Genomic DNA, 6,270 nt, shown 5'->3' on the forward strand with positions numbered 1-6,270 from the left:
CTATAACTGCTGAGAAACTTCTTACACAGCTTAAGAGAGTACTCGGCGAAAAGCAGTGACGAAGAGGCTTGTAGTAGTTGCTTACACACATTCTATGTCTTATTGGCTTAAGAAACGTCTTGCAGATGCGACATTGATGTATTTTTAGCGCCTTGTAAACCACACTCAATGTACGAACAAGTCATGCAGAGGCAATATGGAGGAAGGGAGGCTTGTCGAAATCGTCAGTTACCACCTTTTATTCCCTGTGAAGTAGGTGTGATTTTATAATCCCTTTCTCAAACGCCACCACGTGCATTGGACAGAGCGGTAGGTGATTAAATAAGCGTCTGATAGAACATGAAAACACAAGGTCTAGGGATAAACTATCACATACAGACGTCCACTGTAGGAATTGCAAATGGCAAATGCAAACATGAGAAGAAATATGAAGAACACACGATTGATGCTTCATTGTCAAACAGGAGCTTCCTAACATGGGCGCAGTACGAAACGGGTCGCGCTCTCTTATACTTTTGAGCAAAATAGGTAAGAGTAAACCCGAGGCTCACAAAGCAGTCACTTAAAGCTTTGTGCTAGTAGCGCTGCGGTTAACGGTTCGTCTCAGTGGCCTTTGATTTCGAACAGCCATAATAATGAATGTCAACTGCGGGGCTCTTAAGAACATATCTTTCGTTTAAGAATGAAAGGGACGTCTATAAAACCATTTTTCAGTTTCTAAGGGCGGTCGGCAGCAGATGACCAGACCCAGTTGGTCAAGTGCTGTATCTCCGTTGCAGTTAGTTTGGCACATGAAGACCGCCAGAGGTCCGCTGATGCGGTGGACGTGTTTCCAAACGCAGATGAGAACCGATCCTCGCAATAACAATGAGCGATTCATATAGTTGCCATTAGTTAAAACTGATTACTGCTCCTCAAACCCTTAGCCGATCCCACAAGAGACCCTCGAATGCAATTTTCGGCACTCGAGGTGGGATAGTGAGCCCAGAACACTATTCATGGTTTTATTTGACGCTGCTACAAAACGAAACCCGAGAAGCGGAATGGCCGGTTTACAAGTCTCATCGACGCAACTGTGTGTGGTCAATAACGTCAGAATTTTAATAGAGGTAGAATTTTTAAACTTTAGTATGACAGCTGTTTGTGAATGTTAGCGAGCCAGCTCGACTGACCAGCTCGTGCGATAAGTTTGTTTTGTCAAAAATAACCGCGTGGAGTAGGTATAAAACGCATTTCATCCTTGAAACGGCATGCTATTATCTAATACCACTACCGATATCAAAGCGCAATGAATTTCTGTCTATTGAATATAGTAAGTTCGAGATTACTTTCTGCTCATTAAGAACAACAGCAAGCTGGGCAAGTTGCTTGCTATCCATAATTTACCAGCGCGAAAAAACGAGGACGTTAACACACAAAACAACACGAGCGCTGACTTTCAAAAAACCAGCGCTCGTGTTGTGTGTGTTAATGTCGTCGTTTTTCCGCGCTGTTAAATAATGACTTTCTGCTCTCTTGCAACATCGCTAAGCACACAGTATTAAGTATGTAGCTCTTGACTGGGCGAATGCAAATGGACTCACCAAAGGGAACCCGGAATTCGGTCACTTGTCGTTCGTAAAAAGCAAGCCCAACATGATCTCGTCAAACATGCTGCTTCTAATGCTTCCGATTATGACTGTGCGTTACGACTTCAACGAGTTATTGTTCAGGAGTGCTGTCCCTGACAGGCACTTATTTATACTCTTTATGTCACCATCGAGTTGTGCGCAGTAAAATTAGGTTGGGCGCCAATTTTGGCCAAATTGGACGAAGTCAAATTTCAGTTGGTCTGGTAGGATTTATTCTTATGGCGGCCACTGCTGGCCATGTCACCGCAGTGTTGGCAATAGCTAATTACTGTATCAATATCTATAAATCGATTTGCATTTGCCTATATGCCTCCTTACCGATCTTATCGGTCTGTGGACAAGACACTTTTCCGTCCCATGGTCCTATTAATGTTCGCGCATTAAAAAGCATTTGTAATCGAGACTGAAATGTCTACGCCACCCTTGTTTTCTTTCACAGACAATGCAATTTTGATCAGTCCCTTTTTGTGAGTTTGTGGCGAGGACTTGAATGTTGTTTCTGCATACAAGAGAGGACAATGCGTGGACAAAAGTTCCACCGCGCTTTTAAGAGGAACGCGAGCAATGAGATTTTTTGCCAGCTCAGGGGTCGCCTTATAGCCTTACAGGAATATTGCCAGCCGCGCTTGGATCATAAGGTATGTACCTCTTGTAGGAGAGATTATATGGCTTACTGCCTGACACAAGGAACTAGAGGGGCGTGGGGCACTTTCAAGACGAATGGAGAACTGATGATGATGATGGACTGATTTTTTATGGCGCAAGGGCATCTTTGGCCAAAGAGCGCCAAAACACAAGGTGAAGTGACAACTGAAGTTCATAAAATGTCCGAGGTGAGGTGTTTAATGAAGTACTTAAATACGATGGTGTATAGGGCCTAAAAGTTTTTCCGGAGTGTGTAGTCTAAAAGCAGTGGTGTATAGGGCCTAAAAACATTGAGTTAAGGTGTTTAGTGGTCTGAGTAAAACTGAAGGGGTGAGATGTACGTGTTAAAAGAATAAGTTGCCTCAGCAACAATTTCTTTAAAAGAAAGCCATTTAATTAAAAGAAACGGGCTGACGCCCATGTTGATAAATGACTCCATATAAAACGCCTACTTTTAATAAATATTTAAAAAGTCTTTCTAAAGGAAACATTGGATGATCGCCAAGAAAGATGGATGGATGTGTCGGTATTTGTTTCGTGTATAATTCAGGAAAGTGACGCCTCCTATGCTGTTCAAGTCTTTGACATTCAATTAACATATGGAGCACTGTGAGTCGGCAACCGCATCTCGAACAACTGCCGGTTTGAAAACCGTATGCGTACAGTGTTATGCATGCTTTTCTCGAGCACTATGGATGTGCTCAAGTGTCGTACTCAGCAGGTTCCCGTTCTCTGCCTTTCCCGTCGCCTATATAGAGCTCAGCACACCTTCTTTCGGTGATACAAGGAGGCGCTTCCATTAAAAGATATTTGTACAACTTTTACGTTAAAGTCAGTGGCCATAAGTGACGCCAACGTACACTTCTTTGTCAAATGTGTAGGGCCCAGGGGTTCTACTTCTGAGCCACTTCGTGCAGCTTGTAATACATTTCCAGCGTTCCAAATCTCTTGGCGGTAAGATTTTTTGATCTACCATCCCCGATAGGAATTAAGGGCCTTCACTATGCTAAATCAGCGCCACTACATGGCTCAGAAGCAGACCTCCCCCCCCCCCCCCCCCCCCCCCAGGCTCCGCAATTTTGACAAAGGCTGTACATTACAGCTCACTGTATACGATTGCAGCAAGTGTTGTTGTTCTTCCTACGCATTGGTTTTCTTTCAGAAAAACGCATTGCGAACATGACCGACCGCAGTCGCAAAAATGGCACTCACAACGCAACAAGGAAAAATAATAAGCATGTCTAGACTGATTGTTACTTAATAGTTCATATTCATGGTTTACCAACTCTTGGCGAAATACAGCATGAATGGCACAAAATAAGAGATACTCGTTTGTCGCATGGTTCCTGCTATCCCCCATTCATTCTGCGTTCTTGAGTGGCAAAGCGTACTTAACTATTCATTTTAGCTCAAGGCCGAAAATAGTCAGCGCGGCCCCTTCAGCTGCAGCCTTGAGAACCCGGCGTCTGATAAATACGCGCCGGTTCAGGTCAAGCACCTAACGCAAATGTTTGTTTGCAGATAGCAATGAAACGCTCGTCAGGCATTCTCCTGGCTCCTGGCAGAACTCTTTCTTATACGTCGGAGTAGACACAAACAACACTGTAAACTTGTAGATGAGACCACAGAAGCACACTATCCAAATTAGTGATGATACATTGCTGAATATATCATGCATCAAACGTTAAAGGTATAGCGCATAGAAACGCATATTGATTTCTCGCACTGAAGAGTATGAAATGCGCACCTTGCACCTTGCCGTCGCAGTGAGAGTCCATGTTTTATCGCCGATGTCCAACAAGGCCTGTTTGTTTATTCAAGTCAGTCGTGAGCCCTTTGTGACGTAAAGGTACAGGGATGGATAACACCATCTAATCAATGCTGGCGTAGGCACGTGCCGCTACGAGAGGATGTAAGATTCACTGCACACACGGTTCACGCAACAGTCAGTGTCAGTGGCATTCTCGGAAGATCCTGGGAAGCACACTGATAAGGTGGCTCCTGATGCTCGCTATGATGACGCGGCTCTTTTATTTTTCATCCTCTCCTGCAGCAACGCCCCTTGCAGCACAGAAAGGTCTACCGAAGGTTATCGTTCCTCTTACGTGTGCGATTACGAAGGGCAGGGCCCCTTGAGTTCTTCCTTTTCTGTTGGCTTCGAGCCCGAATGCACGTTTTTACTTTTCAACCCTTCTTTCGTTCTGTGTGCAGGTGAGATCTTCAAAACTGGGTACGCTCGCTCGAGACGGAGGGGCCCCAGTCGTTTGTTTTGTACTGATTTTTTTTTCTCTGTCTACGGGCAAAATAGAGCAATCCATGGAGCAGAAGAGGCGACATATACTACTCCCGGTGCGATTATGCTGCTCTTTTGCAAGCTGATAGCATTCACTCGCTGCACAAGCCTTGTGAACTATGCCTTAACGAGTAGAATAGACTGTTGAAACATGTTTTAACCGTGATGTTTTGCATTTCAGGCGGCTTAACATTCAAATTCAGCCCTACCACTCCATACCTTTGTCCACTGTTGTCCTGCGGAATAGAAAGCGACAGATACAGACGGGATATAAGCATTGCAAAGCAAAGCAAGACTTCATTCCTCCGTACTTTTGTTTCGGCGAATCTCAAGTGCTGTATTGTTGGTTCCGCTTGTTCTGATGGAATAAAGAAAATAGGGTGGAAATGACAAAGCATCTTTCTCCTCGTCATGCTTATCAGATACGCAGGCGAGTCAGCCCAGGACTCAGCGAACGATAAGCACCGTAAGAATGACGACAATGAAAGCGAAAAAAGAAAGAAGAGATGCCACTGTCCCAGCGACACCGGGTTCAATTCAGCCTTCTGCTGAGAACGCCGCTGCGGCCCTTGTTATCACAGCAAGGCTGGGAAATGGGCCGACTGTTAGGGCAGCGCCGTTATCACTACGCTCCACGGATTTGTTTTGCAGCAGCGCCGCTGTCGTGGTGCGCTGTTATCGGAGCAACAATTGCGTTAAGAGCCAGAGCGTTGAGTGGCGACCCCTGCTGCAAAACCTTTGCCCAAGAACACCTGCGCAAGTTTTACATTGCTGTTTCCGAAGGGTTTAACATTCAGGCCGAACAAGAATAAATTCTAAAGCATATCTACCTACATTTCGTCAATCATTATTTCAAATGAATTGTTGATGCACTAAAGTTGCGCAAAATGCGGACGAGGTCTGTGCGCTATTTTACAGGACCTATGGACGTTCTGGGACCCTATTCTCGACCCGCATGCCGTTGTTCGGCGCCATATTGTTTCTCTGATTGGTTCTCAGATTAGTCACATGTTTCAAATTTGTGGCGCAAAATTTTGACTTTTGCGGTGACGTAAAAACGGCATGACCTTGTAAACGGAGTTTTAACACAGCTATTCATGCTGCCTGAATGGTAAATATAAGCAAATGTGGAGGGAAAAGAAAGGTATAGATGATACGGAGTAAATCACTTGTACTTGTATTAAGAATGGGGTGAAATGTACTGCTTGCTGTCAAGGGAGCTTCCTGATATCCGACTGGCTGACGCTGTGCATCTGGAAATACGTTATCATACACATCAAACTGTAATATCAAACTGACGTTTCAGGACGTAAAGGATGTGCTACTATCGCAGTAAATGGCAGAAGTTGGACGCCACGTTTGGGACCACGTTGAGGCGAACGCATAAAATCATGGCAAATTTGACGTGGCGTATATAGGTGTAGGTATAAACGTCCCCGAAAAGAAAAAAAAAACGGAATATACGGCCCCCAAAGAAGCGGCAACTAGAAAAAAAAAAGCGTCCCAAAGGCAAAAACCGGCCCTAAAAATGATTTCTTCCGGAAGTCACATGGAAAAAGAAAATGCACATTTTATGCCATTTTTTTTTTGTCTTTAAGTAAAATGTTGCCATCCTTTAGAATCTGCGTCCCTTGGGCGCCCGAAATGTTTTCAAGAACTGCGTCAAAAAATGGTGAAAGAGCCGCCTGGCTCTTTATACGT

This window comes from Amblyomma maculatum, chromosome 6 (assembly GCF_055883805.1).
Source record: "Amblyomma maculatum isolate TAMU_Amacu chromosome 6, ASM5588380v1, whole genome shotgun sequence".
NCBI classification, from domain to species: Eukaryota; Metazoa; Arthropoda; class Arachnida; order Ixodida; family Ixodidae; genus Amblyomma; species Amblyomma maculatum.